Source organism: Pan troglodytes, chromosome 4, assembly GCF_028858775.2.
Source record: "Pan troglodytes isolate AG18354 chromosome 4, NHGRI_mPanTro3-v2.0_pri, whole genome shotgun sequence".
NCBI lineage: Eukaryota > Metazoa > Chordata > Mammalia > Primates > Hominidae > Pan > Pan troglodytes.
In genome coordinates this window covers 35,693,654-35,704,586 of record NC_072402.2, presented here as the reverse complement: position 1 = coordinate 35,704,586, position 10,933 = coordinate 35,693,654, and the positions used below count along the sequence as shown (strand labels likewise).

General features: G+C 39.9%; 2 pseudogenes; both read right to left on the bottom strand.

Annotated features, from left to right (window-relative positions):
• Positions 1–389: 389 nt before the first annotated feature.
• On the bottom strand, positions 390–2,039 carry LOC471496 (mediator complex subunit 27 pseudogene; annotated as a pseudogene).
• A 6,658-nt stretch (positions 2,040–8,697) lies between these two features.
• On the bottom strand, positions 8,698–9,962 carry LOC736029 (heterogeneous nuclear ribonucleoprotein A1-like; annotated as a pseudogene).
• Positions 9,963–10,933: the final 971 nt, after the last annotated feature.

Below are 10,933 nucleotides of genomic sequence, written 5' to 3'. Positions count from 1 at the left end.
CATGATCTAGAATTCCTAGATTTGTAGTTAACCATTGGGTTTGACAGTATTTTTAAAAAATAAGTAGTATGTGTTTCTTTTAAAACAATTATATTTCAAGAAAACAACTAACTATTTTCTGAAAAGAAAGCATACTTGTTAAAAATTCTTTTCCGGTCCAGGACCAGTTTTGTTGGCCAGAACAGGAATAAGACAGAAAAATAGCCGTGGTTCTGATGACCTGCAGAATGAGTTATTCAGTTCTGTGGCAACAGACCATAACTTGTAACTCTAACTACCTCTTCTGAAATAAGTATGTTTCAAAGTAATATGAGTGAAAATCCACAATTTTTGTTTGTTTATTATTAACTAACATTCATGCTTTCTTCAGATTTCCTTTGTTTTTAACTTAATGTCCTTTTTCTGTTCCAGAGTCCCCCATTACCTTTAGTTGTTATGTCTCCTTAGGCTCCTCCTGTGTATGAGTCCATTTTCTTTTCTTTTCTTTTTTTTTCCCGGGGTACAAAAGGTTTATTGCTTATAAAAATAAGTTACCAAACCCCAAGCCCCACAAAACACAACCCCGCATGACGACCATGAACACAAGGGCTCATTCTAGTAATAGCTCGCGGAAACGACAGACACCAGCACTGCTGACACACACGGACGAGGAGCATGCTGCACAGCTTCCTTCTATCAGGTTCTAGAAAAGTCTTCTTTGCCTTCAGTCCACTGGCTAGTGGGAATAATTAGTCCCATCAGCCACAGAGGGGGTCTGCTCCTCAAGAGTGGCCTCAGCACACATGGCGCTGAAAGGGAGGAGCGGCTGTACACATCTGGGCAGTGAGGAACCAGCTGAGCCTTCTGTGGGCTTCCTGCGTGTCTGGGAAGGTGCCGGGTGGGGTCTCAGGCTGGGGCCAGCGTGGGGGCTACTGCCGGCAGGTGTCATGGAAGGCTTCGAGGGTTCGGAAATCCCTCCATGTCGGGGGAAGGCCGTCCTGCAGAAACTTCCCGCAGCGCTGGCATGGGGCCTGGAACAGCTTTATGTAACTTCTTAACCAGGTCATGAAGGATCGGACTACGACATCCAGCATCTGGGGCAGCTGATAGTGGAGCAGGGCCGTGGTGGCGTGGTCTGTCACCTTCTGGAATACTTGATAGTTGGATTTGGACCATATATCAAGCTTGCCATCTTCTGTGTAGACATTCTCGTTATATCCCTTTGCTATTGTTCGATCAATGGACAGGCTCCGCATGATGACGATCACTTTCAACACGTTTCCCAAGGTCACCAGAAGCATTGCTGATGTTCCATTGGGTCTGGATAAGTGGATGGACATTTCAGGAAACATCCTGTCAATGCGGCTGATCACATCATCAACATATTGAGGTGGTAGGACAAGAGTTGTGGGCTGAGCCTTTGGTCTACGTTTGGCAGATACTCCCATCTGATTAGCGGAACGCTTCAACGACTGCTGATTTAAAAGGCCAGATGCTAGTCCTGCATGGTACTGCAACTTGTTTGACCACTTATATGCTTGAAGGAGTTGACTATAGAGAGGAGTTTTGTCCTGCACACGATCCAGGCTTAACAGCCCACTGTTATGAAGAGGATGGTTCTCAGATGGCTTGCCTACCAGATTCCTCAGACGTTCCAGCTCATTGAGGTCCCGGTTGACCACATGTAAGTTGTCCTGGAAGTGCGCAATGAAGGCCTTCTCCCGGCCCTCCAGCGTCTCCTTGTTCCGCATCCCATCCTTCAGGCAGTCGAACACCCTGCTCCCGCTGGAGTGCAGGGCCTGGATGGCACTAATGGCCTGGGAAAAGGCCTCCAGGTTCACAGTGACATTTATCACGTCCGCCATGTTGCCGCCGCCACAGCCAAGTCCATTTTCATACTGCTGTAAAGGCCTGCCAGAGACTGGATAATTTACAAAGGAAGGAGGTGTAACTGACTTACAGTTCAGCACAGCTGGGGAGGCCTCAGGAAACTTACAATCATGGTGGAAGGTGAAGGGGAAACACGGCACTTTCTTCACAAGGCAGCAGGAAGAAATGCAAGCAGGGGAAATGCCAGATGCTTATAAAACCATCAGATCTCATGAGACTCACCCTATATCGCGAGAATGGCGTGGGGAAACCCCCCTCATTAGCCAATTACCTCTACCCGATCCTGCTCTTGACAAATGGGAATGATGGGAATTATAATTTAAGATGAGATTTTGGGCGGGGACACAGCCAAACTATATCATCCTATGACTGTTTTTAGATTTTCCATGTTTTTGATAAACTTGAAAGTTTTGAGAAGTACTGGCCAGTTATGTTGTGGGATGTCCCACTATGGGACGTCATCTGCTGGTTTTCTCATTAGGTTAAATTGGGTTATGAGATATGAAAGGAGACTAGAGAGGTTAAAAAATGCCATTTTTCAGAAGGGCGTGGTGGCTCATGCCTGTAATCCCAGCACTTTGGGTGGCCAAGGTGGGTGGATTGATTGAGTCCAGGAGTTCAAGACCAGCTTGGGCAACATAGTGAGACCCCATCTTTACAAAAAATACAAAAATTAGCTGGATGTGGTGGTGCACCTGTAGTCTCAGCTACTTGGGAGGCTGAAGCAAGAGGATCACTTGGGCTGGGGAAGTGAAGGCTGCAGCGAGCTGTGATTGTGCCACTGCACTCCAGCCTGGGCAACAGGGCAAGACCCTGTCTTTAAAAAAAAAAAAAAAAGGAGATTACAACTGAATGTCAGAGTGGATTTAGAGGAAGTTTTCATTATCTAGAATATCTAGAATATGAATGACTCACAATACATAATATATATGCATTATTAATTTTCAAAAGAGTAAAACATTTTTAAAAACTTGCCTCTACTGTTATACACACTATCTTTATATATATGTATGTATATATATATAATTTACAAGGCATTTCAGGACTTTGCAGTGACTGCATCAGGATCATCAACAAGAGTGACAATGTAATTAAATCAGTAAGCAATAGATGTTGTTGACTTGAGCAACAGATAGTCCCACATTTTACTAAAGATGTAGAAAGTATAAAAATTTTACATAAATTTATGCTAACTATATTACTACTAGAAATTCAATAAAATAATTAGCTAATTTTATGTTATCTTGCTTACTGACCCCAACCCCTGTCACTCTTGAAAACGTGGTTATTTGGATGTTTTCATCTTTGGAATGTTGGATGTATAAGGAATTATTCTGTCACTCTTCCCAAGGATCTTCAGTGAGTATCGCTATAGACATTGCAAATATGAGTGTCCTCAGAGCACCGAAAAAGCAGCTCTAACAAGAAGAATTGCTAAAAAATAGTATTGGGTACAAAAGGACAATGGGCTATCAGCTGATGGTCTGTTCTTGAGGGACTGTTTTCCTGCTTAACAAACAACTGTCTTAACACCAAGAACTAGTGATGTGTAGGTTTGGATCACAGCTAAAGACCAAAATTGTTAACAATTAGGAGTTTGTAAAAAGACAATGAGTAGGCTCTTGGTATGAGCAATTTTGCATATGAAACTCACGGCTATAATCAATGGGTAGGAGGTGCTCTCAGTCTGTCATAGTACGTTTAGACTGGCATAAAAAAATACCATCAACTGGGCAGCTTACAAACAACAGAAATGTATTTCTCACTGATCTGGAGGCTGGGAAGTCCAAGATCAAGGCACTGGCAGATTCTGGTGAGGAGACCTTTCTAATTTATAGACAGTGCCTTCTTCCTGTGCCTTCATGTGGTGGAAAGGAGGAGCAAGCTCCGGTGGGCCGATTTTATAAGAGCACTAATCGGTAATCCCAGCACTTTGGGAGGCCGAGGCGGGCGGATCATGAGTTCAGGAGATCGAGACCATGCTGGCTAACATGGTGAAACGCCGTCTTTACTAAAAATACAAAAATTAGCCGGGCATGCTGGCGGGTGCCTGTAGTCCCAGCTACTTGGGAGGCTGAGGCAGGAGAATGGCGTCAACCCAGGAGGCGGAGCTTGCAGTGAGCCGAGATCGCGCCACTGCACTCCAGCCTGGGCGACACAGTGAGACTCCGTCTCAAATAAAATAAAATAAAATAAAATAAAGAGCACTAATCCCATGAGAGCTCTGCCCTGATGACCTAATCATCTCCCAAAGGCCCCACCTCATAATACTATCACACTGGGGATTAGGTTTCAACATAGGAATTGGGGGGTGGGGGAAGGAACACAAACATTCAGACCATAGCACTATTTTTTGGAATATTTCTGTTCATAAACTTGCCATCAGATATTTATAGTTTGTGGTTAAAGTTTATGTGAACTAGTTTACAAGAAGGGCCTATTTGAGTTGGCACAGGAATATCATTTCATTTCCATGCCGGGAGCAAATGCTGAAATCTGAATGCACTTTTTTGTGCCTGTTTTGTCAAAGCCAAAGTGAACTACTTATTAAAAATTGGGAGATATATTTCAAATATGACTGTATCAATGCCCTTAGCCAAAAGCCACTAGGAATATGCTGCCAGTTAAACAAACTGGGTTTGTTACTCATTGCAGCGAGGGAGAACAGACGCCACAGGGAACTGTGGGATATTGCAGCACAGGGGTGTTAGAAAAACTTTCTAGGATTTGGGTTTATGTTAGGTGATTTTGAAGGGTTCAAGGAAGCTGGGTTTGCTCTTGATTGGAGACTCTCAGGATGTAGGGGCAATTCTATGATTAGGTATCTTACCATATTTTATCTAAGGGAAGGGAAGACCAGACCCATGCTAAAGGTGTAATTGGGAAAAAAGCAGCAGGCACTTATATTAATATTTGCCAGGATAGGGAGATGTTTGGTATTTTGAGGCTTGGGCAATGTTCATGCTTTGTCTGTATTCAGATATGATTATGGGGAGGCCTTATTTTTGTCTTTATCCCTCATGGTCACAGAGTGACTTTATATGATGTTGATGTTGGGTGAAATTGTTTGTGTTTCACAGGAAAACACTGTGGCCTAACTGCCAGTGCCAGGCCAGCTTCTGATGTCAAGGGCTGCGTTTCTCTTTCTCAACTACTAGGTTATTAATTGGCTAAAATAACATTCATTTCAAAGATTGCTTCCAATATTCTCCATGTTTTATTCGAAATACAAAACAGACATCATTGCATTTCTACGGGTCTGCTAAATTATTGCAATTTTCTTGGTCAACTTCAGAATTAAATCCTTATCATGAAGTTCTTTGGCACTAAATTTAAGAATCAAAGGGTATGCATTTTTCGTTCCTCATTTTACAAAATTTTGATCTGTACAGGGTGGCAATCCAGTAAAACATCAATATGTCTCAGCATCTTGTCTCAATTTTATAGTCTTGGAAATTCAGTATATTAGATCATCCACATGAGACTAGGTTCCAGGGCATACAGGCACCCTAACCAAAAATACAGGAGCCTAATTTAGCTGCAAGAATGCTTATGTGTTAATTCACAATAAGAAGTATAACCATCAAAAGTTATAATAGTTAACTCTTACTGAGTGCCTACTATAGGAAGCATGTGACATTCATTAGTCCATGAAACCTTCACAATGGCCTTATGTGGTAGTCACTGGGTCATTTGGAAAACACTAGACTTACCACCTCTGTCCGACCCTCCTCTTCTTCAGGAGCCTCCTAATTATCCTAACTTCTCTCTCAATCTCTCGCTTTCTCTCTCTTATTTCCAAGTCTCATTCCCAAGAGTTGTTGCATCCGCTAACAGTTTCATACTTTTGCAATACCCATTTCTCCACTGGTATATTTTCTCATCATTTAGACCAACATACTAGGAGGGTGTCAAAAACTGAGAGGTTCTTTTGCACTTCCCTTTCTTTGGAAAAAAAAAAACCCTCAAAGATGTCTAGAATGTTATATTACTTATGTTTATTTATGTAATCATGAATGAATTCTATGGTTATTACAGATTAGATATTAAATGTGTTGGTGTTTTATGTTAGTCTAACTTGAAACTAGGCTCACAAATGTAATAATCTTACAGTAATCTCTTTTTTATTAAAAAAATCACATGCATCAGCTCAATATATTTTGCTCTATATTTGCTCAGTCATGCATCTCTAATGCTTCAAGATCAGGTTCAATGACTTGATCCAGAAGATTCATATATATTAGAGTCTGGGTTTTGGGGGGTGGGTGAGAGAGAGTAGTTTTGTCCTTGTTGTTGTTTTGTTACAATACATGCTTATGGTTAAAAAAAAGAAAAGGAAAGTATGAAAGAAACAGAGCACAAAGAATAAACAAAACACAACAAACATAATCCTCCCACCTAGAAGCAACCAGTTACTGATAACATTCTGGGTTGTACCCTTCTAGAGGTTTCTCTATACATTCCACATCATGGTGTATGCACAATTGAGTTCTCTGCTTTTTTCCCACATTACATCACATTATAAGCATTTTCTCCATCTTTAAAAATGTAAACATATAATTTAATTTAATTATGCATGCAATACATAAATAAAATGTCTCCTTTTTCAAATATTAAAGTATTTAGGTGTAAGGATAGGTATCAATAGAATTTTGAACACCACTCCCACGTAGAAGTGTCCTCAGTATGAAAATATCAGAGTTTATTTAGTCATTGTCCTGAGTTATTTCCATTGTTTTCCTATTCCAACATTGCTGCAATGAATTTTCTTTAATATATGCTTCTTCAGGGTAAGTAAGTAGAAATGGAATTTCTCGTTATAAATGTGAAAATTATTTAGTTATAGTAGATATATTTAATGCTTAAATTAAAAAATCTATTGCATGTTTTTAATATTCGGCTTCAAATACTTTGGTGAAAATATCTTTGTTTATATATTTTTGTGTTTATTTCATGTTATTTCCTTAAATTTCTAAAAGGAGAACTACTCAAAGGTTACAAAATGTTTTAGACCTCCTGATAGCATCAAATCGTTTTTCAGAAGGATTATTGCAGTTTAGAATCTCCTAGGAATGAATGGGATACTCATTTTACCCTCCAGGCCAACATTAGATGTTATCATTTAAAATATATTGTTTTCAATTTGATAGGGAAGAAATGGCATGTTATTTTAATTTGCATTTCTATGATAACTGGTGAGTTTGAACATTTTATATGTTTACTAATCATTTTAACTTCCAGTATTATAAATTGTCTTTTCATATCCTTTTTCCATTGTATACTAAAGCCTTTGTGTTTTCCTTATCAATTTTCAGGGCTAGCTTCATGGGCCCGTACCTGTGTATTCACACTGGGTCCCACACTTACAAGGGCCTCGAACTTGGTTTAATGCTCTGCTGTCGCCATCTTAAAATTGTTAACAATTTTAGGACAAAAGTTTCCACCTTTCATTTTGCACTGGGCTCCAGAAATTATGGGGCTCCACAAATTATATAGCCAGTCCTGTCAGTTTATATATATTAGCTTTATATATAACAAGAGTATCAGCTTTGGTTACATGTTACAACAAACAATTTTTTCTTCAGCTTTTATTTTCTGCGAACAAAAATACATGCTCATTGTAAATCTTAAATTTTATAAGATATATAGTATAGAAAGTAAAAGTGGCTAATAATCCCATGTCTGACAACCCCACTGTTAAGTTTTGTGTTTTATATCTATATCTATATCTATCTATCTATCTCCAAATTTCAAACTGTTTTTTACAATAGTGGCTACCACTCTCCAGTTGGTTGTGAGCTGTTTGAGTGTAAGATAACCATGAACCCACAAAGAGTTGCCTGCTTAAAAATTAATCATCTGCTTCTCCACCCTCTTCCAAAGAAAAACTCCACTTCCTTCTTCCATCATAATAGGAAGCTTCTTCTTTTGGTGAATATGACACAGTTTCATTTACTACACTTTATGTTCAAAGTGTATTTATTTACCTTCAAACACTTTTTATTACTTACACCATTTTGTTTTCATTGTTCTGATTTTTCTATTTGTAAGAATTGTTTGGATGTCTTGGGATGGAATACACTGTGATCATAATTTTTCTCCATTAAAATGAATGAAAATACTTTTTCACTTAATGGCAAGATCTTCAGGAACAATTTAAAGTCATTAATTGAGGCCTACGTATTATTTTATTTATATATTCTATGAAAATGAACAATCCATTTTGTATCCTGCCTTTATCAAGGGCACTATATCTTGGACATCTTTCTGTAACAGTATATATAACTTTAAAAGTAAAGATTTTAAGACAGATTTTTGTATGTAATCTTGTTTAATGCAAATAAGCTTTAAATAGTATTTGTTCTAAAATCTCCTTCCTTGTTTTTTTCAAGAGAATTAAATCATTTATTGATTACATATGATAATGGATGATACACAAGCTTCATTCCCATCTATAATTTTATCTAGTACCATTATTCAATTTAGATATATTGCATAGGATGTGCCAACAATCACTTTTATAACCAATAATTCCATGATTTTGCTTGGGTAATCCCTTTTAATGGTGAACTTCAGGTCACAACAGTAACTATCAGTTCAACTACACCAAGGTTTCCGAAGACAATGGCTTCTCCATCCAAGCAGGTTGTATATAAACTCCAAATAGAACCTGGCATCACCCTGAAGGAATTCTAACTACACACTGTTGGGGAAATTTACCAAGATGGCTTCAGAGTAGACTAACTTTACACAGCACATTAAAAAAAAAAGACATTTATTCAGCATCACAATCAGACTATTACATTTAGCAATCAACAGCATGGGTGCAAAACAAAACTACATTAAAACCCTTTGTTGGAATGCTTTACACTTTCCACAGAACAGAAACTAAAATAACCTGTTATACAATTAGTCACAAATACAGTCCTCAAGTTTTTTGCCCATACACATGAGTATTTGTCTAAAACATGTCTTCTTTGTAGCAGCTAGGCCCTGCCACCACTGTGCTTGGCTGAGTTCACAAATCTGTTGTAACCTGTAGCTTCCCTGTCACTTCTCTGGCTCTGCACTCCTGCTAAGCTTTGTTTCCTAATTAAAATCTTCTGCCACTACCATAGCTACTGCTGCTGCTGGAACCACCATAGCCACCTTGGTTTCGTGGTTTTGCAAAGTATTGGCCTCCACTACCATAAGGGCCAGAGCTTCTGCCTCCAAAATTTCCTCCCTTCATGGGTCCAAAATTTGAAGACTGATTGTTGTAATTGCCAAAATCACTGTAGCTTCCACCACCTCCAAAATCGCTTCCATCATTACCAAATCCATTATAGCCATCCCCACTGCCACCATATCCACCACCACCATGACTGCCACCAAAGCCACCACGACCACTGAAGTTTCCTCCATGACCAAAGTTGTCATTCCCACCGAAACCACCTCCACGACCACCACCAAAGTTTCCAGAACCACTTCGACCTCTTTGGCTGGATGAAGCACTAGCCATCTCTTGCTGTGACAGGGCTTTCCTAACTTCACAGTTGTGGCCATTCACAGTATGGTATTTCTGAATGACAGTCTTATCCACGGAGTCATGGTCGTCAAAGGTTACAAAGGCAAAGCCCCTTTTCTTGCCACTGCCTCGGTCAGTCATGATTTCAATCACTTCAATTTTTCCATACTGTTCAAAATAATCTCTTAGGTGATGTTCTTCAGTGTCTTCTTTAATGCCACCAACAAATATCTTTTTCACAGTTAAGTGGGCACCTGGTCTTTCAGAATCTTCTCTCGAGACAGCTGTCTTTGGTTCCACAACTCTTCCATCCACCTTGTGTGGCCTTGCATTCATGGCTGCATCCACCTCCTCCACAGTAGCATATGTGACAAACCCAAAGCCCCTGGAGCGCTTGGTGTTTGGATCTCTCATGACCACACAGTCCGTGAGCGTTCCCCATTGCTCAAAATGGCTCCTCAAGGCTCTCATCGGTTGTTTCAAAGCTCAGCCCTCCAATGAAGAGCTTCCTCAGCTGTTCGGGCTCTTTAGGAGACTCTGACTTAGACATGACGGCAGGATGAAGAGAGACTTTAACAATGCTTCTTCGGCGATGTCCATGGGCAGAAAAAAAAAAAAAAGCCTAAAATCTCCTTTCTAGTGTTAATTAATATGCTGTTATGCATGCCTTTCTTCTAGGCCCTTTTTAATTTTTTTTTTTTTTTTTTTTTTTTTTTTTGAGACAGAGTCTCACTCCGTTGCCCAGGCTGGAGTGCAGTGGCACAATCGCTGCTCACTGCAACCCCTGCCTCCTGGGTTCAAGCGATTCTCCTGCCTCAGCCTCCCAAGTAGCTGGGACTATAGGTGTGCACCATGACGCTGGCTAATTTTTGTATTTTTAGTAGAGATGGGGTTTCACCATATGGGCCAGGCTGGTCTCGAACTCCTGACCTCAAGTTATCCACCCGCCTTGGCCTCCCAAAGTGCTGGGATTACAGGTGTGAGCCACCGCACCTGGCAGCCCTTTTTAATTTAATATGATTGCTGGCTTCTGGGCTTATCATATATATCTAGTAACTTGTGACTTACAGGATATGCAAAGGTTGGTGGTGTATGATTTACTTGCAATCTAATGTAGAATTTTCCTCAAATAATATGACATTTATATTTATGGGGGAAAGTTACAGCATGCTGGCTCTTCTTCTAATGGTTATTTGACGTTTTGCTTCAAATCATAAGTCTTGATACCCAAATCAATCTCAAGATTCCTCTCTGTAGAAAGAAGCTACAACTCACATTTGAAGCTATGTGCTTCTTCTTTCACTATTCTGACTGTGCGGTCCATTTCTATTCTTAGGATAAGTAAAACAGGTGAGTCTTAGTGTGCTTAAACCTCCTCATAAAGCTGCTTTGCTTCATGGTCCAGGAATTGTGATTCCTTTCATTTCCCTGCCCTCCTCTGCCTGCCTAACCTTTTAAGAAAAATACCTAATTCTAAATCCCTTGGTACCTCATCATGACCACAGATGTGTAGTCAGGGATAATTTAAACTTTCCCTTTTCCATGCCACTAGGGAAA